This window comes from Arvicola amphibius, chromosome 7 (assembly GCF_903992535.2).
Source record: "Arvicola amphibius chromosome 7, mArvAmp1.2, whole genome shotgun sequence".
Taxonomy (NCBI): Eukaryota; Metazoa; Chordata; class Mammalia; order Rodentia; family Cricetidae; genus Arvicola; species Arvicola amphibius.
In genome coordinates this window covers 60,069,402-60,090,777 of record NC_052053.1, presented here as the reverse complement: position 1 = coordinate 60,090,777, position 21,376 = coordinate 60,069,402, and positions in this window count along the sequence as shown.

Sequence of the window (21,376 nt, the reverse complement as noted above, 5' to 3'; positions counted from 1 at the left end):
TAAGAATATACACATCTTAGCAATCAAGGTGTGGTCCCACTCATCACTAACCCGTTGTTATTCAATCTCCAGTTTCATCCTGTAACAAGTTGTTAGAACCATGTGAGACTTCTTTCCTGTAGATAAAGTTCCCCTTCTGCCTGGAACCTGGCCATTCTCCCAGAATGAGATTCCTGGGGAAATTCCCATTTGTTTGGAGTTCATTGCACCAATAGTTTGTTAGCCAGATTGAGAGAAACAAGCTCTTTAAAAAGAATAATTTCCTTACTCTTTTATTGTTGGGGTGTGTGCATGCCATGGTGTGGAGGACAGAGGGAGTTGCTTCTCCCTCTACCATGTGAGTCCCAGGGACTGGGCTCAGGTCATCGGATTTGGTAACAAATGCCCTTGTCTACTGAACAATCTCTCAAATCCTGAACTCACATTCTTTTTATGACAAGGTCTCACTATGTAGTTCTGGTTAGCCTGGAACTCACTATCACTCACCATGTAGACCAGGCTGGCCTCTAAACCCACAAAGTTCCGTCTGCCTCTGCCTCCCAAGCACTGGAATGAAAGGCATGTTCTACCATGATGAAAGGAGTGGACTTTTCTTCACTATTTCCATACAGAGTTCTTAAAAATAAAACAAAAACCTCACTTGTTAGCAACATATTTTATAAGCATGTACTAACTGTACAAAATGAGAAGGTTCATTGTGACATGTTCTTACACTTACACCACACACTAACACATGTTGGTCCTCCATTGCTCTCTCACCTCCCCCACGCACGCTCACCCACTTCTTCCCACACAGCACCCCCTTCTGCTCAGATGCCATCTTTTAACGTGATCTAGATTCTGCATATAAAAAGCCATGCAACCCTTGTCTTATTTTTCTTAACATGAAGATTTCCAATTATATCTATTTCCCTTCAAGAAACGTGATTATTGCTGAAAACTATTTCTGTGCTCTTTATCCATTCATCATATGTTGGGCACCCAGGATGATTCTATAATAACTTAGCTACTGTGAATAGTGGCCCCATCAAATTCTGAAGTTCTTATTAGCCACTTAAAACTCTAGACCATCTCTTTCCTTGCAAAGTAGACTGAACTTCTGATGGGAAGGAGAAAGCAAGACTTCTTCTTCCTCTCCTTCTTCCTCTTCCTCTTCCTCTTCCTCTTCCTCTTCCTCTTCCTCTTCTTCTTCCTTCTTCTTCTTCCTCTTCCTCCTCTTCTTCTTCTTCTCTTTTGTTTCTTCAAGACTGGGTGCCTGTTCTGGAACTAGCTCTTGTAGACCAGGCTGGCCTTGAACTCACAGAGAGCCGCCTGCTTCTGCCTTCCCAGTGCTGGGATTACAGGAGTGCACCACCACTACCCGGTAAGACAACTTCTTAAAAATGAGCCCTAACCTCTGAGCCTTCTGGGGGACAAATTATGTCTGAATATGTTCTAAGAAGGCTGGAAGGGAAAAAGCATTAATCTTTAACAAAGGGTTCCAAGGATAACAGCTCATGTGTACGCTTGTTAAAACCCATGACTCATACATGAGTGTTTTCCTTAGGAGACACGCTGGTGCTTGTACTCATGCGTGGCAGTGGGCAGTCAGCAGTGAGCAGTAATTATTTGTTGAATGGGAATATTTGACCAGAACGACTCAGAGCCGACATTGTAAGGATGGTTGGTATTTGGGGGCTTCCTATACGCCATTGGCTATATCATCTGTAGCCTTCAATGGATTGAAATAATATTTTAATATCTGTATCCACAGGTAAGGAAGCATAGGTTACTGAGTCTGAGGAAATTGAGCTGCGTGCTGATTTTAATGTACTTATAAACAATATTTGCCTTTTATCTTACCACACTACTGCTGTAAGAAGATGAGCTCTCCAGTGAACAGATGGAGGTTCAGTCTGTCCCTCACTGTGGGTGCCTGACGCTCCTGACATTACAGTATCAGAATCTTTTACAAGAGTCTCAGCTTGGGCTGGAGAGATGGCTCAGAGGTTAAGAGCACTGACTGCTCTTCCAGGGGTCCTGAGTTCAATTCCCAGCAACCACATGGTGGCTTACAACCATCTCTAATGAGATCTGGTGCCCTCTTCTGGCCTGTAGGCACTCTATACTTAATAAATAAATCTTTAAAAAGAAAAGAGTCTCAGCTTCATCTCCAGACTTTGCACATTCCTAAGAGGCTGCTAGATAAAAGGGGCTCATGGCCACAAGTCAGTAGGTCTGTGGAGATCCATGTGATCCACGCCATAGCTACTGGGGTAGAGTAGACACAGCCTGCAGGGTAGAGTTGGGACACTGTAAGTAACCAGTAGCAACGTGGAAATTTGTCAAAGACAAGAAGTTCACAAGTCTGAAGGTTCTGAGCATAAGACAATCAAGGGCCTACCTGCTTCCTCTGTCTCCTTGTCATGTATTTCAGATCTGTCCTAAACGGTGACAGACTGGGGAAAAGGCGACTGAGTGTTTCCTTAACATCATGAAGCAGAAGGGCAGAGCAGACATATCCTGGAATATAATGGAATATTCTTTCAGTTCAACAAATTTTAATTTAACCATGGTTACACTACTAGGAATGGGAGAGTGTCTAACTCTGACAAATGAAGTAAGATCTGTTAGGAGTCTAAAGGGGGATGGGCTCTGAGGAAGTAACACTGAAGTACCACTGCTGACAAAAGCAGCCCAAACAGTGTAGCTTTAGTAGATAGCGATAATGACATTGGCTGGCAGAGTGGCCATGACGTTGGGGCTGATGGAGAAACTGTCTCAAAACAGCCTCCCTTCCAAAAAAACCTTATTTAAGTGTGCCCATGCACACATGCCACAATGCCCATGTGGAGTTAGAAGACTATGGGGGTGTCAGTTATTACCTACCACGTGGATTTGGGGTACTCTAATTCAGGTCAGCAGGCTTGTCAGCAAGTGCAGAAATATCTCACTAGATTTCCTGAGTCAGTAGAGGACTGGCTCAGCTTCCCCCAGAAGGGCTGCCCCCCACCCCACATCCTGACCTGCCTCTGGGAACCTATCCTTCATTCTGTTCACCGAATTGCACCCTCACCTCACCCCATCTCCCACTCCCTCCTCCCTCTCAGTACCTGCAGTTGCCTCAATGCCTGGCAGGCTGGGCAGTCACTTCCAGCTTGCATTTCCCTTGTGGTTGGGCCAGTTTGGAAAATCTCTTGGGCTCCTTAGCCCCATGGTGCTGGAGCAGCAGCCCCCACTGAAGGACCCAGAGGAGGCAGAATAGATGCCCACAGCAATGCCCAGGTCTTCCAGAGGAAAATAAATAAGGCAAAAAGCAAATCCGCTTTTAAAAAGAAACCATAGTATGTTTTAACCCTTTATTAAGAAAGTTTTTAAGCATAGGACGGTGTTAGAGATTTACATACAACTTCTGTGCAGATATCCACACATTCAGAGAGATAATTCAGATAACTTGCAGAAATGGTTTGTCTTTGCTTCTGTTCTGAACTAGTCTCTAAGAGCAACCATTTAGCATCCTTAAATATGCTCAGGGGGAGACAATACAAAGTGATAGTATGTGTATTGGGGTCTGTGGTACCTGGAGAGAATCCCTTTGTCCTACCACAGAACCCTGAAGTCTTCCCAGGAAGTCCCTCAACTCTCCCGGGGCTCAGTTTCCTCTTCTACAGGTGCAGCAATGATGCCAAGAAGAGCTGTGAGAAGCTGATGAGTTGACGGAAAGGGCTAGGACGGCACTGATCCTGCCTAGTGTGTGTTTGAGAGATAGCTTCCTCCGGTTGACAACAGGAGGCTCCAGCCACACTCTGTCCCAGTGCACTGACCTTGACGCCTTCCTCCACTGCCTCCTTGGTCTCAGGGTCTTTTCCGGGTGGTATTCGGAGACGTCATGAAGACCTGGACTTTGTTCTCTCCACACGCGTGGTTGCTAGCCCGTGACTTCAGAGCTTGATTTTCAGATTTCACAGAAAACAAAATGGAAGGCTAGCATGTCCAGCTGTCCAGTGTTTGCTGAGGAACATCCCCTCCTTCCCCACCATTTTTCATAGTTCACCTATCCTCGTGCGCAATTGCATGCCTCTCTGGCACATGCTACTTGCCAACTCTATCTGCAGTAATTATACTGCTCTAGTCCGCTGCAGCATACCTGCCAACAATCTGAGCGGTGCAGGTGGTAGAGTGCTGTCTATCTGCGCGCCTGTTTCAGGCACCCTGTGGTGGCTACCTAAAGTGAAGCTCTGACACCATCCACAAAGACAACAATGACAGGGCCCAGCTTGTGCCAACACTACTCAATTTCCCTTCTCTTTCCATCCTTCCTGTATTTGTTTATTGTTTATTCTTTCTCTTTTAAACAGCCCCATGCCCCTTTATCCCTCCAGGGAAGTAAGATAAGGGCACCACTATGAGATGAGACACTGGAATGACAGTGCTCTCTGTCCAGCAAGGCACAGGTCTCTCTTCCCAGCACAACCCACTGGCAGCTCCTTCTGACTCACAAGGAGAATTTTTTCTCCTGACTTCTGTCAACAGAGATATCTTTCAAAAATGTATTCTGAATTCCTTTAGGGAATGTGGCAGATATCAGATAAAAACGTTGTTTTTTACTCTAACATACCATTTTTGCTCATCGATTCCCTTTTCTTTATTTTTCTGAAGAAAAAAAAAGAAAGAAATACTTTGGGATGGAATTTTCTAAGATTGGACTGAATTTAACCACTATCTAAAAAGAAAAAAAAAACTTCATTATTTTAAAATTGGTGAGCTACATTCTTTCAATTATTTTTGAATTATGGAAAAAACACAGTTTTCCCACTAGGACAATGGACTCCAGCCATTTGCTGGTCTGCCTCAAACACAGCGATCAGCGCCAATCTGAGCACCCTGGTGTTCTGTGGATAGTGAAAAGGGATCCCAATTTGAAGTGGTGTGTCCACAGCTCTCCTCATCACGCTTCTGAAATTGCAAGGCCAAGAGTGCAATTATTACATTTTTGTCTCAATGGTTTTCAGAGTATTTCTGCTAAAACTCTCACTTTCAAGCAGACCAATCAAGCCTCAGTGGTTGAAAGGCTAGAGGCTTTCTCTGGTCCCTCTTCGTAAAGTGTGGTATGAGGCCTTGGGGGGGCCCTGTGGGTTTCCAGAGTGTTGTGTGACCATGACCCTTCCTCTAATGTCTCCAGTCTTCTTTATGCCCTGTCTTTCTTCCCACATTTGTTTTTCCTTCTCTTATTATTAATTTTTCAAGGGCAAAACCTGAAGTTTTGGGACATACAGGTGGCCTTGGTCATCCTGGTCAGATGAAGGGCAGGGACCATATTTGAATTCTTTTTCTGCCCATATGCTCTCTGTCTTATGAAAGGTACTCAGCTACCCATTAGATATTCAGCATTCAAAATGACTGCCACAAAGCCATGGGGTGTCTTCCTTTATGTCTTCCTTTATGGGACTCCTGTAAGACTTGCTGATTTTATGATCTAAAAGTCTTAAGTATCCTGTGTGCAAAAGCCAAACAATACACAGTGAGGAAATGGAAGAATCGGTTGAGATAATTTCTCTGTTTTGCAAATGATACTGGGACCAAAGAAAAGAAGAGATGACTAATTCATTCATATGTAGTCAACATGTTTTATGGAGTGCTGATTATGTACAGTTATACACACAAGTCTCTGGAGATGCAGAGCTGAGCACAGCCCTACACAAGTGGACTTGTTAGAGACACTCAGACAAATCATATTATCCCACATGGTACACACAACCAAAGCTCAATGAGTCCTAGAAATCAAGAGACCAGGAAGCCAGTCTTAGAAACTACGCTTCACCGTAGCACGGTGTGGACTTCGGAAAAGAAAGCTGTGCATGTACGTTTGCGTGTGCGTGTGCGTGTGTGTGTGTGTGTGTGTGTGTGTGTGGGAGAGAGAGAGAGAGAGAGAGAGAGAGAGAGAGAGAGAGAGGTGGCAGAAAAACATCTAGAATCCATCTTTTCAAGACCCATGCTTTGAGACAGACCCTTTTCCATCTCCCTTGGAAGCAGATAAGAAAATGAAAAGCTTGATTCTAGCTGCTCCATTGTTTGGGTTCGGACCTGCTTGGGAGTCACTTCCAAATCAGACCTGTACCAAAATGGATGAGCACCTGCATGCTTGTGCTGCCTCACCAGAGCGACACCACCAGCTCTGTGCTGTACTTTGAAAAATGACTGCTCTTACTACAGTAGTCCAAAACAAAGAAAGTAAATATAAATACAGTTCTCCTTAGGACATAATAAATATACGTAGGAAAGAAGTTTTAGTTTATTTGGTTTATTTATTTTTAGTCAGATTAGCTTCTAAAAAGATTTGATATGAAATGTAAATATTTGCATAAGGCACTAACATTAATCAGATACTGCAGTCACCACAAAAGGGGGGAAATAGAGGATTATAAACTCCAAGAGTGTGATATTGAAAATGTATGGTCTACATAGCAATCAAGGCAAAAATAAAAAAAAAAAAAGAAATTTGCAAACTGGGACTATAGATCAGTTAAAGTGCTTGCCTCCCTGGGTTTCACCCCCACCCTCCACCCTCACCCCCCACCGCATACCAGCTAAACTGAGTGTGTTGGCTGACACCTATAATCCCAGCAGCAGGCAGGTGGCAGGATGTGTGTGTGCAAGTGTGTGTGTGCGCGCGTGCGGTGAGGACTTGCACAAAAGGAGAAATTCAAAGTCCTCCTTAGCTACTTAGGGTGGTGAAGGTCAGCCAGGAGTCCAGAAAGCAGGAAAGAAGTTTCAATGGGAGTTTGTCTTCTGTGGGAATAACTCGGTGCAAAGTGACAGGGTGCCAGGCCAGCTGGGGGCGGGGCTCACTTCTCAATAAATTAACACACTTTTCTGGATAAAAGCAGCTTTGTTTTTCTTGCTCTGTTGATTTTTTTGTGCTGCTCTTTGTTTTGAGGGGACAGGCTTTCTCTGTATATCTCTGTCCTGGAACTCACTCTGTAGACCAGGCTGGCCTTGAACTCACAGAGGTCTGCCTGCCTCTGCCTCCCTGAGTGCTGGAATTCAAGGTGTGTGCTGCCACTACCCAACTTTGCTTTCCATTCTTAAAACAAGTTTGCTTGTTTTTTCACGCTAAATTTTATGTATTTATTTTTAACTTAGAAAACAAGAAAGGCTACTTAGAAATATATTAGGCAGTGGTGGCATACATTTAATCCCAGCACTCACAGATGGCGTGAGTTCCAGGTTAGCCTGGTCTACAGAGAGTAACAGGATAGTCAAGGGTACAACAGAGAAATCCTGTCTCAAAAAACCAAAAAAAAGTGATTCAATTGAGATTTGAAATTTCCCACAGATACTGTGTCTCCAATGGTAATACTATTTCTTTGTAGTCACACAGCTATAAAATGAGCTCCTTTACCTATTTCAGCTGGTTTATATGTTAGTCGGAGGCAGCAGAGAAATGAAATATGTTACTCGTACAACATTGCTTGTGACTTAAAAGCAAACATGGAAGTCTGTGGCTTGCAGCTCTGGCTATAGTTACCTCAGCCTGCATCCCCTCACTGAATGATGGGTTTGTCAGTTCAGTGAACTTCCAGGGGAAGTGTCCTTCATGCTAGGTGCTAGTGGGTGCCAGTGAGCGGCGAAAAGAGGAAGAACAGAAACACAGTGGCTTTTAGTTCGGAGAGTGGGGAAGCCCAGGGGTGTTCAAATCTGTGTGACAGGGAACTCTCACCTTTCACGGTCGGCAAATCAAAAGAGAGTAGGTCTGAGTGAGCATGTTGTAGCAGTTCAGGTATGGCACGGAGGCGATGCAATGAGATGGGAGATCAAGCATCTGTGGGGGTGATGCTGTCAGGAAGGAAAGGAGATTTAGTAACTGAAGAATAAGATGACTATGGCCAACCAAGAAGCAGCGGTGAATGGTGGTGCCTGGGTTCCTGGCAGAGGTTTTGAAGGAGCCAGACATGACTATAGGAAACAGGCATTGGAGGATTAGCTAGCTAAGACAATACAAGGCTTGATGATGAATTGACTTCTATGATGACAATCAATAAAACCTGAGGTGAGATGATGATAAGGGTGAGCAGTTTTAAGAGGCATGGAATGACAGACAAGGCCTGTTCTTTCTGGGGCAAGTAATACTCGGACTGAAGCAGCACTAGAATGAGGAAGAAGATAAGAAAAAATGAAGTGGAATCAAGATACAATGCAACCATGTCTTTTCTCTTTGAGCTTCCAAGTATGATGGTGTCCCCAGTTTCCTGTCCCTGCTTACGCAGGAAAAGCAGGTAACTTCTGCTCCCCCATCCTTCCCCTCCCAACAATGAAAGAAGCTTTGCTTCCTTAATAAAACCCACTCTTCTTTATCCTTACACCAGTTTGTGGCCATCCTTCATCTCTTTACTTCTAGTCACTACAAAAAAACAATTTTTATTTGTTTACAAGGATGAAAATACCCCTTTTGTTTAGGCTGACTGTTAAAATACCACCATTGTTACCTAGCAAGTAGTCAGCAATACAGAGAAGAGAAAACAGAAACCCGAGCATCCTTCAGCATGTTGGTACTTCCAAATATGTGGGTGCCATCCTAAGTGGAAAGCGTCCCTTATAAACTGCTCCACGCCCTGGTTTGGTTTCTGTTCCTGTGAACTTGGTATGAGGTCTCCCAAAAGGAGCTCTTTGTATTAGCCTACAACCAGGCTATGGGTGTGTGCTTTTGAATGGAGTATTTGGAACCCATGGCTGGGTCCAAGACCAAGGTAAAGTCCTGTTGCTCATAGTGTCCTCTAAGTTCTGGAAAGACCACATGTCACCGGAATGTAAGAGGTTGTCTCCAAGTGATATAATTTTAGGGTTAAGGAGTTGCGGGGTCACAGAAAGGTTGACCGAGTGGTAAATCAGGAAAGAATTCAAAATTCTCTGACAAACTTTCTTCCAATCAATGGAAAGTCTCTGATGCATTCAACCAAGTGGGCCTTAAGGAAGCTACGGTGTGTCCCCAACCTATCTAAGGTGCTTCAGAGTTAGGCCCATGGTTAGCTAGTTGCCAGTGTTTCCCTGTGTTCCATGCGTGTTCTCACCTAGGTCAGATTGTGTCAGGGGAGACAGAATGTAAGGTAAGAGAGGAAGGGCAGAGACAGCATGACAAAGGCGGCCTGAGAGGAATGGCTTTTTCTGGCCAGGGCGCCTATGAATCCAGGGTCTATGGATGGACTTGAACTGCTAGCAGGCTCAGATGCCCATCCCAGGTTTTGGCACCATATGTTAGATTGTTTAAAAGGCAGTTGTAGGGAGATGAATGTGGAAGGAGGAAGAAGCTCATTCTGCCTTTAAACAGGACCATGTTTATTCATGGTGAGGGACCACTTTTGTCCCTACCTTTGTGGATGGCCAAAATATCTGCAGAGGAAATTGGGACATGGCCCCTTATAGGGGCTACTCAAGTGACATCTGTAATCTGCAAGGGGAGCTGGGAAATGTAGTCTTTCCTCAGACAACCATCATAAAGTAGTGTGGTAAAAATATAGATAGCTAAGTGGGTTACAATAGCTTTTACCATTAGTAAAAGTTTATAAAAGTAAAACTTTATAAAAGTCAAAGGGAAACAAAAAAAAAAAGAAAAGAAAAGAAAAAAAAGGAGGAGGGGGAAGAGAGGAGAAGAAAAGGGAAGGAAAACAGAATTAGTAAAGGCCTGATGAATAGCAAGGTAACTATGGGAGTCCAAAGAACAGAGGCTTTTGTTACAGTCTGTTGAGACCGCAAGAAATTGTCCAAGAAAGAAGTGGCCTTGGGGCAAAAACTGAACTATGGGTTCTTTGTGGGTAAAAGTGAAGATAAGGGTAAGACTATAGAAATTTTAAGAAATATTGGACTTGACACTTTTGTCGGGATAAAGAGTTTGTAATGGTATTACTGATGTGCCTTCAAAGCTACTTTTATCAAATAATGGCTTTCTGATACTCTTAAGGACCATTGTACCACAGTAGCCTTTCAGGAAACTGATATTATAGAAATAGAAAGGTTCTCCTTGAAGGATTTTGTGGAGTGGAATGTAATTCAATGATAAACTATATCACAAGGTCTTTAAGGAGATCATATCAGCATGGCCTGGCACAATCCTGTGTAGTGAGTCTGTGCACTCTGCTAGTGAGAGGTGTGGAGGAACCTGAACCTACATGGACAGCTGTCCAGATAGCCTGAACAAGAAGGCAAGTATGGGAGTGGTGCCCTTTGGGGAGCCTCCAGACCGGACTGATCACTAAGTCAGCATCATTGGGTGACTCTAGTTGTACTCCATGAGGCAGTAGTCATTCAGCCACTAACTGGCTTCCTCATCAGAATAACCAATAACAATACATCACCTTTTCATGCTTTTAGGCTTACAGTGCTTTCTCTCCTAAAATATCCCATCATCTGATTGTGAGAGTAAGGCCAAGTTAAATCTGTATGATGTACTTATTTTTGGACATTATTTTTTTTACACTAGTTAGTTTACAACTAAGGCTGACATGGACTTCAGTTGATAGTGAGCTTGCCTTGTCTGCATGAACCCTGGCTTCCATTCCTAGACCTGGTGATAAATGCCTAAAGTCCCAGAACTTGGAAGGCAGAAGCAGGAGAATCAGAAACATAAAGTCATCTTTGACACACAGTGAGCTTGGGGGTAGTCTGGGCTAGAAATCCTGACAAAAACAAGAAGGAAAAAGAGAAGTCTACACCTTAGGTAATGTACACTGCTTGTTTTTGTTATTCCATGACAAGTTCTCCTCAGAACAGTTATGAATTGATCATGACAATGAGAGCCTGCTCTTGATGACCCCATTCTTCAAGTCCCTGAGCTGGTTCATACTAAGGTCTGTCCTTTGTTCTCTTCTTTACTGCTGTCTTTTGACTCTGTGGTTTTGCTTTCCATGTCCCCTTGAACTATGCGTCATGCTACACCTTTGGCCTGGGAACATAGTCTGTGGCTCTTTTAGCTTGTTTCTCCTCACCATCTTAACAGAGATATAATATAGTCATCCTCTCTGCCAGGGGGCTTTGTTCCAACCTTTTCTCTGCATGCCTATGTCTCATGTTCAGAATTACATGAGTTTTTTTGAGAGTGACAGAGCTTTTCTCAACTTGGAGAATGGGGTAGAGAATGGTTATGGTTATGTGTCCTAAGTCACTGGCTTCTGAATTCATTGTTTAAAACCAAAGAAAAAAATAAGGAAACATGGAGGGAACAGTGGAAATAGATTTATTAAGAAAATGAGAAAGTGATGTGGGATATTTGTTTAATGATGCAAAGATATGTTGCATTCTTTCATGTTGCATTCACTTACTCTGTGAAGCTGTGTTACTGTGCCTGCCTAAAACACCTGATTGGTCTAATAAAGAGGTTAATGACCAATAGCTAGGCAGAAGAAGGGATAGGTGGGGCTGGCAGACAAAGAGAATAAATAGGAAAAGGGAAGAAAAGGAAGACCAAGAATGCTAGGGGCCGTCTCCTCAGCCATACAACCAGTCATAAAGTAAGAAGGAAAGAAAGGTATGTAGAATAGAGAAAGGCAAAAGCCCAGAGGTAAAAGCATCGTAGATGGGATAACTTAAGAAAAGCTAGCTAGAAATAAGCCAAGCTAAGGCTGGGCATTCATAAGTAAAAATAAGTCTCCATGTATTCATTTGGGAGTTGGGTAGCAGGCCATCAAAGATACAAGAGACAAAAACAGAAACATAACAACTACAGGGAAGCATGGGAGGAGCTTCAAGGAGGAAAACCTAAGTGTAATCAGAGCCTGTGCTTTCATTTGTCCACCTCCCAGACCCAAATAATCACATAGAAACTAGGAACACATCTGAATCATTGGCTGAACAATGTTGTAATTAATATAGTTTCTGTGAGATTATTTGGGCCTGGGCAGCTGGGGAAAAAAGTGGAGTTTCTGTTTACGTTTTGGCACCCAACTTTTGACAATGTACATCCACATAAAGCCTAAGAAAGCTTTAAAAAAAGGGGGGGGGCTCTAGACCCACAAAAATGGAAGTCAATTGAAGTTTCTTGGTAGCCGCATATTTCCAGATAAGTTCTGTTTGCTGGAGGTGAGCAGAGGCGCGGCTCCTTTAAGAGAAGGCTTCCTGACCCAGTGTTAGCAGAAAAAACTGCATGAGACAGCTTTCTGGCTCATGCTGATGGCACAAATGGATCCACAGCTCCTTTAAGAGAAGATTTCCTGACTCAGTGTGAATGTTATGATTTTGGTCCCTGGTCCCTTTAAGAGGAAAGCCACGCCCACTCCCGGTGACCCCTGACTTCTCTTCGCCACCTTGGATCTCTCTCTGTTCCCCTCCTGGCACGTGCATTCCCCCACTTTCCCCTCTCTGTCTGCCGGCCTTTCTCTCTGTCTCTCTCCTTTCTCTTTTCCTTCTTTCCCTGTTCTCTCTCCTCTCTCTCTCCTTTAAGTAATAAATGTCCAGTTTTGATCCATACGATGTGTCTGTCACATGTCCCTACCCACTGCGCCTGCGCCTGCTGGTGTTGGGAACCTGCTCAGTCGCTCACCGCATGGCAAGCAGCCCACCCCGCTGCTCTGTGAGCCACCTGCCCGCTTGGGTGGCTCTCCTGGGATCCACGTGTCTCTGCCGGGGACTAGCTGCTCTGTGGGCCTGTCTGCAAAGGGGACCGCCAGCATTTCCGGCCGCCAGCTGCTCGGGACTCACAAGCATTTTTAAATCATAAAACAGTGCTAGCAGCAAAAATTGCAGGAGACAGCTTCCTGGCTCATGCTGGTGGCACAAATGGATCTGGGTCTTTCAGGAGGTCCTGCTGTGGAGCACTTGAATGGGGTTTGTGGGCAGTGTGCAGCAAGTTGTTTGGTGGCAGTATGGGCCATCTATTTCCCAGAGTTGGTAAACATGGCTCCTAGAACTGGAGGTAAACAGACCTCTGCTACATTGGAAAGTTGAGCAGTGTGGAACCAACAGCAAGGGGCAACCATGTCCCACCACCCAAGGCCTCTGTGGCTCCCAGATGGGTGAAAGGTGGCAGATGAGAGACCTCAGTGGTCATTGGCCATCCGCAGTGTTGCAGTGTGATGGGTGAGAAACAGAGATGGATAGGCACATCATGCCAAGAGAGGGTTTGGATACAGTTCATTCAGCTGGTTATGGGAGGAAGAGGAGAAAGAGGGAGGGAGGGAAGGAGGGAGGGAGGGAGGGAGGGAGGGAGGGAGGGAGAGAGGGAGGGGGAAAGGGGAGGGAGGGAAGGAGGGAGGGAGGGAGGGAGGGAGGGAGGGGGAAAGGGGAGGGGAGGGGAGGGGAGAAGAGAAGAGAAGAGAAGAGAAGAGAAGAGAAGAGAAGAGAAGAGAAGAGAAGAAGAGGAGCCACAGCAGCAGCCACATTTTCTGAAGAGAGCCAGGGCAGAGAGAATGCAGGCTGGAAGTAGAAGGAAGATCTGCTGGCCTCAGTGGAAGGGGGAGTGGGTGGGGCTTGTCTCTTAAAGGGTGCCAATTTTAGCACAAATAATAAAATCCCAGAGACAGATACTGAGGTTCAACCTGAAGATCAGAAAAGCAAAGCAGCCATGCCACTGGAGAGCTCTTACCTCTATGGAATCTTCAGACTGAAGGAGAGACAGTTTCTGTCTCATCTGGCCTTATATTCCTCTTTAGGGCTGAGATTGAAGTGCTGCCAGGCCTCTATGGCTAACTAGCGTGGCTGCTGGGATTAAAGGTATGTTCCACAAGTGGCTTGCCTGTATGGCTGAGTAGTACAGCTGTTTTGCATTCTAATCTTCAGGCAAGCTTTATTTATTAATATTCAAATGAAATATCACTACAAATTGACATAAAACTATCCAGTAGAATTTGTTTATATTTAAGTACTTTTCTTCAAAAAAACATGCAGAGAGGAAAAACACACAGCCCACATGGCAGAACTGTGGCTCAGAGCCACCATGAAGTAACTACGGATGTTCTCAGGAAATTCTATGTACAGGACTAAACATCTCATTTGTCCTTCCTGTGACGAAGTGAAAAGTCCTGTCTATCTATACATCTAAAACTTTTTTTCCAAATTAGCTTTTGTTGAAAGGCTGCATTCTCTTTTAATGTAATAGCTTTTGAAGTGAAAGATTGTATAATAATGGGTTAAAAGTAACCCCTGTATTTTCCACAATTATAGTTATGTGGTCAGCTTCATGAAATAACTTTTAAAGGAGTAGGTTCAACCTCTCCCAAAGAAATTTCCCCATCCCAAAGACAGGAAAAGGCACAGCCAGGCCTTTAAGGATTTCACCAACTGCTACCAGCTTGAAGTTACTGTAATGACCTTGTTCTCTCTAGGGTGACACAGGCTTACTTTGTGTTGTGTCACATTAAGAGGAACATCTCTTAGGTGGAGTCAAAGGACAGTTTTGTAGTTAACTTCTACTTTTCATGCTAATTATTTTAAATATTTCCAATTAAAGAAATTCATCTCAGAACAAGACTAGCCTATAAGGGAGTTCACTGGGTAGGTGCTATTTAAAGACTTTAAAACAAAAATTTGCCTCACCATGGTGTGTCTTCCCTTTAATTTAAGTCGCATAAAGCTAAACCCAAATAAAACAATGGAGCTTTGTCAAAGAGAAAAGAAAACTCTACCTCTCCTTTTGTGGTGAATGTGGAGGAGTATCCAAGTTATTCCTTCTCTCCAGTTAAGTTATAGTTGCTTAGAAAAGGATTGTGGTTTTAGTTTAAACATGATTTCTACGGCACTCAGAATGTGTGGTTGGTTTTACAAAGATTATTTCCTTTGCTTCATCACTCAAAAGTTTCTAACAGCAGTCATTAGAGTTTGGTCTCCAGAACACCATGTCCTTGAGAGTCAACCAGTCTTTGACTACAGAACTGGGATGACACGTGCTCTGTGTATTAGTACAGCTGTGACAAAATACTGGTACCAACAACTGAGGGAGGAACAACTTTTTGGAGTCCTAGTTTCAGGAGTTCAGTCCATGGTTGTTTTGCCCCTACTCTTGGGTAGTACTCTTGAGTGTGTGATGGGGCTGTCATGGTGGCAGCAATCAGAGAGAAGTGAGGTCCTGAGAGAGCCAAAATTACATTTTAAGTTTTCATTGCTATGCCTTCGAGACACATGAAACAAAAATGCCTCTGATCTACAAGCCCTTTGCCCAAGGACAGACGGTTCTGGAACGTTCCTACTGAAGGTTGTTATCTGTAGGAGATAACAAGTCACGGATTTTCACCTCCATAAACACATTTTTTGACCCATCTGCACTGGATGTGCTTGATCACTTGTGGGTAGGAGGTTCATAGGCAGGAAATATGTAGGGATGTATACTTGCCACTGATTGGATGTAGCCTGGAGATACATCAAGATGTATTTCTGCCCATGATTGGAGCTGATGTGAAATGGGGTTTTTCTTCTTCAGCCACTGAAAACTGTGATTCTGGGCTATTTCTTGGGAACTTGGCTATGGCCCTGGCCATAACCAACCCACTTGGCTAGTATTTAATTAAAACTTGCTTTAAATTTGGCTTTAAACTATGGTAGAGTTCTTATCCTCGATCAGTGGCACAAAGCATTCTCCTCTTTTTTTATTCTATCTGGTGCTGGCTCCACGTGATGATGCCACCCACACTCAGTTGATCCCCTCTGGAAATGCCCTCAAAGATGCACGCAGAGGTATGCCTCAGCATCCTCAGTGAGTCTCAACTGAGAAAGACTGACAATAAAGCCATCCTACACTGTGTCAAAAGAGTTATGTACTTTCTGAAGGAAGTGGAAGCAGTAAACTTTCTCACACTGGCAGAAGACACCTCTAGAGGATGCAATTTGGCTTTTCCTGGAAAGCCTGGCCTTCTAGGACTTCATTGAGACCTTTCTCACTGCCTGCTGTTTCCCTGTGGCTGTACTTACATTGGAAACTGTGATAGTACCACAACCGCTTCATTTCCACACACATGTCGCAGCCTTTCCTCTAATATGGGCTTGCTCAAGGGTTGAGTTTTCATTTTCTCATATTTTTTTTTCTTCCTAACATGAAGTTTCTAAGCTTGGCAACATTTCATTTTGAATGTGGAAGTGAATCCACTTGGCAATTTCTAATGAACATGAGTAAACAAAAATTGTTTATTTCCACACCATCCTTCCTGATTTTCCTTGCTGTCTTATACATTCTGAATTCTTATATGATAAAGAGTACAAATCACATGGAGGAATATTCAGGTTCAAAGAGAAAACAGTTCCAGTATGGTTCATATGCCAAAGTACCCTGTGTAAATCCTATCCCAGACTCGTGATCTTCAGCCGTTCATGATACAACACCTGTCATGTATGAGATATTAACAGCTACTTATTGTAACTATACATATCTCTTCCACCTGCCAGTTCCCAAATAACCAACACAGTGGTTTAGTATTACTTATAAATGATTGTCCAGTAACTCAGGCTTATTACTAACTAGCTCTTACACTTAAATTATCCCATAATTCTTATCTATGTTTGGCCACATGGTTTGCTGCCTTTTCTCAGCACAGCATTCTCATCTTCTCTGCATTTGCTGGTAGCTCTTTGACTCTGCTCTTCCTATTCCCAGAATTCTACTAGTCTGGCTCTCACATTCAATCTCTTCCTACCCAGTTACTGGCCAGTTAGCTTTTTATTAGCAAATAAGATAAACATATATTTATAGTGTAGAAAAAGATTCCACAGCAAGTATAGATGTGGAGGTATGATGTGGACATTCATCTTGAGTGGGGATCCTGTATCTCTGTCTTCATGGAGCACCTTTGGTTGACTTCATAGAGCCTCCAAGACACAGATCTCAGCTGGGAAGTAGGCAGATGAAGCCTGTGGCTTGACGGGAGAGTGCTGTCTTTTTGCCAGTTGTACTTTCACAGTCCACTTCTATGAAGGTATACTGAGCAGAACAGAAATTTCTGCTATCCCTATTCACCCCAGTACCACTTCAACTAAAAATCAAAGAAGAGTAAAATTGCCAAGTCAAGTTTGTACTCATTGTTTGGGAAGGACATGATTATAAATTGGGAGCTACCCCAAAAATGCTGTGAGATTAATGCACTAGAGAGAGTGGCAAATGGCTCTCTTAGGAGGGAGCTATGGCCTCATTTAAGCAGCAGTCGTTCAGTCTGTGGGGATGGGATGCTAATGGATCTCCTCCCAAATCCTCAGATTCCTAAAGCATATTACCAAACCAGTTCTACCTTTACTCAAGGGAATGTTACCATGTTATAACCAAACTGGGTTCCTTAGTTCTAAGGCATGGGTGTTAGGAAAACTCTTCAATATTTATCCAGGGATTATAAGGCTCTAGACACACATTCCTTTATACTAAGACACCACTACTGTCTTTTTTTAAAATTATAGCTTAACACATATTTGTTGTTTTCTTCTTGTAAATGACATATTACTTGAACAAAAGACCACTTGGTTAAGTGATTGTTTTTAAATGGAACATATTGTCTTAGAGTTCTAGTGCCTTACATATTCTTCATGGTATTCAATGGCTCTCCTATAGCTTGAGATTGGCATTTTGGGGATTTTTTAAATTTTAAAACGTTGTGAAGTCAGGCAATAGAGAAAAAGCATATACACAGAAATATCATATAAAAAGTGTTCATACAAACTAATAGAACCAATTCCCAGCCATGTAAAACCCAAAATGAACAAAAAAATTTGTACACATGATGCCATATATTCAATTTTGTTAATATTTGAGTAAATGAAAATTAAAATGGTAAGTTTTACCTGTTAGGCAATATTACATTGTGGAGAAGTCTTGCTAAATCTATGACTTTTTTGTTCTTTACTATGTGGCCTTGCCACTGAAATAGGCCATTAGCTAAATTCAGTCACCTGAGACCATTTCTGTTAGCATCCATGTGAACTGGGCGCTACCCCCTGAGGACCTGACAAAGTGCATCACACCTGCCTTCAGATACCGTGTCCCTTTAAAAGGGGAAACTACACATACCTCTCTCTCTCTTTTTTCTCTCTTCATCCTCCCACGTCTCTTCCTCTCCTGTCCTCTCCTGTCCTCTCCTGTCCTCTCCTGTCCTCTCCTGTCCTCTCCTGTCCTCTCCTGTCCTGTCCTCTCCTCTCCTCTCCTCTCCTCTCCTCTCCTCTCCTCTCCTCTCCTCTCCTCTCCTCTCCTCTCCTCTCCTCTCCTCTCCTCTCCTCTCCTACTATTCCTGTCCCTAGAGACCCCTCTCTTCCCTCCCTTTTTCTCTTCTCTCAATAAACTCTCCACTTAAGCTTTATCTACATGAATTGGCTGTCTCTCACCTGCTGTGGGCTCTCACGGTCAAGGTCTCTCTCCAGCAGAATCATATCAACTTCTTGCCTTTAAGTTAATAGTGCTGACTATCAGGTGTGAGGAGTCGAGTTAGGTTGACTATTTTAAAGCATAATTTAAAGTAATCATATAAGATCACTGCCTACTTCATACTTCTATTGAAATAACAATACATAGAAGCTAAAACATTATATTCCTGAAAGACCACAGTATTTCAACTCTTTGCTTGCTAATTACAATATGTTCCTTTTATTATTTATCGTTTATGTAGCAAGTATTTATTGAGTAAGTTCTATGTGCTCAGCATTGCTAAGTGGGAAAGCCAAAAACATGCCTGTTCTCAGGAAGCACTATGCAATTATGTCCGAACTCCTTTACGTAGGAAAAAATCTCTACTTCATGCATACAGTTTAGGACAGTATTTCAAAGGTTGATACTATTTGCTCTATAATTATTATCTTTTTAAAATGTGCCTATTTAAGCCAGGCATGATAGAGCGTGCCAGTAATCCCAGCACTTGGGAACTGGAGTCAGGAAGCTCAGGAGCTCCAGATCACCTTCCCTCTGTTACATGTTGAATTTGAGTCTAGCCTAAGCTACATTTTTCTTTAAAAATCAAAATTCAAAATTAAAAATTAATTAAACATTGATATTTAGCCCAAAATTCCAACTCCTTATTTCTGTAAGCTTAGAAAAGAAAACCAAACAAACTATTTTTTCATCAGTGGCTCATTTGTGTCCATTGCATCAAGTTTCCTGACTTCCCAGTTCTGGTTAGTATGGACACTAAGGTTCTTTCCTGTGTAGAAGTAGAGACTTGACTTCTGGCTTGTTCTCTGATGCCTGCACTCAGACAGGCAGGCAGGCGGGCAGGCAGGCGGTCAGGCACGCATGCGCGCGCACGCACACACACACACACACACACACACACACACACACACACACGCAGATACACTAAGTAAATAAACATAAAAATTAATAGAATAGTATAAAAGGCAAGTCTCTAAACAACTGCGAGGGATTACCCAGATCACGTTAGCCTTCCTACCTGGAAAGGGATTATCTTGTCAGGCTAACTGTGGTAGGAAGTCTTACCCTAAATTCCGACAAATATTCCTTGGGTTTGGGTCCAGGACTGCATAAAAAGGCTAAAGCAAGTTGAGCAACAGCATCCACCTCACTCTGCCGGCTGCTTACAGGTGTCCTATGACCACCTGCTTCAACCTCCTGTCATTGTGACTTCTGGTTGTGTATTCAGAACTGTGAGCAAAACTAACCCCTTCCTTCCCAAAGCTGATTTGCCTCATATTTTGTCCCAGGAATGTGTAAAGTAATGTATTTTCGTATATTTACTTATTTATTCAGCATTTGCTTGCTTACATGTGTCTGTCTGTGGTGTTCGCATGCCATGTTACCACAATGAGTGTGAAGGTCAGAGCATGGTTCTCAGAAGTCACTTTTCTCTCTACTGTTATGTGCTTTCTTTGATTCAACTCAGGACATCGCGCTGGGTGGTAAAACACCTTTGTCTGCTAAGTGACCTCCCTGGCCCTAGGCATATTGGTTTTTAATAGAAAAATATGCCCCATACATGTTCTCAGCATACGAATTGTTTAAGTACCCTGACCTTTGGGGAAAGGACCACTACACCCCTTCTTGTCCTCATCCTGCCAATTTCTGCACCCGTTTATGATTTTAAAAAAGCCCATTTTCTGTTGCTTCTGTTCTTTCCCCTTCCTCCCCCATCCGCTGTTACTGTTATCCAATGCTGTGGTCTGAGGCTTCCCACACCACCACCATCGCTACTGTGACTGCAGTCTTCCGACGGCAGCCTCACTACCCACCAGTATGGTTTCTATGCTGTAGTTTTCCAAAAACTAATTCCTATTCTTTGAAACATTGACGGCCCTGTGTAGATGTTGAATAGACAGCCAGCAAGCCATATTCAGGATGGAGTTACTGTCTTCTCTGTGAGAAAGAGAAGTTTAATTCTCACATTCATGAAGTTTCTGCAACACAGGGACTTCCTATGTATTCAGTCTGCACAGCACAGACTCGGAGAGTAGTCTCCCAACTGGACTCTTGCACTGGCTTTCCTTTCATTTGCTCCAGTTTGCAGTGCTGAGGATGAGCGTGGGCCTTATACACATTATATAAGTGCTATATCAGCTCACTCCCTTTCCCTTTAATGAGCTATAGCTCACAATACAACTATTAATCACTTGGTAATCATTTAGTAGAGATGGAATCCACACTCACTCACCTTTTATAATTGTATATTGTCACAACTGTCCTATTTTATCAATGATGTTTGTATGCAGATTTAGAAATGAAGCTTTACTATAGTTACATATTTGGTAAAGCCCTCAGCATCGATAGGGTGTGGTACTACTGCGGTTTTAGGCAGACACTGGGGATTTGGCATGCATTTCCCACAGATAAAACAGCTTCTGTATTTGTTAATCTGAAAAGAAAACATGTACTCCTCTTTCCTTTCTTTCTTTCTTTCTTTCTTTCTTTTTTCTCTTATATTTATTTATCCAAGTCTTTTGTCTGCATATGAATTTGCACACCAGAAGAGAGCTTTAGATTTCATGGTACTACAGTGGGATCTACTTGTGGGGCATCATGTTAGTGCTGGGAGTTGAGCTCAGGATCTCTGAACGAGAGCCATTTCTCCAGCCCAGTCTGTAGTAGTTCAATCTCTTTGACTCCAAAAAATCCATGTCCTTCTTACATGCAAAACACAGTCATTCTATTACAACAGTTCCCAAAGCCTCAAATGTGACCAGTGACAGCTCAAATGTCTAATGGGCAGTGTCTTCGAAAAATCACCTTCGTCATATTTGGGTGATATTCAAGGCATGTTTATGCCCAGGCAAATTTCTCTCTATGTTCTCAAAAACAAAACACACTGTGTACTTCCCAAACCCAGGGCATATTCCAGAACCCTGGCTCTACAGAGGGAAAGAGCAGGAGCAGTGGCCCTCAGGTAGAGGACACCATACACTCTGAAGGCAGAACAGTGCTATTCACCTTCATGTTTAGTCTTCCAGACACCCCTGGGCTGCAGGCCTAGTTCACCCTCTCTGAATTGAGCTATGTGTCTGT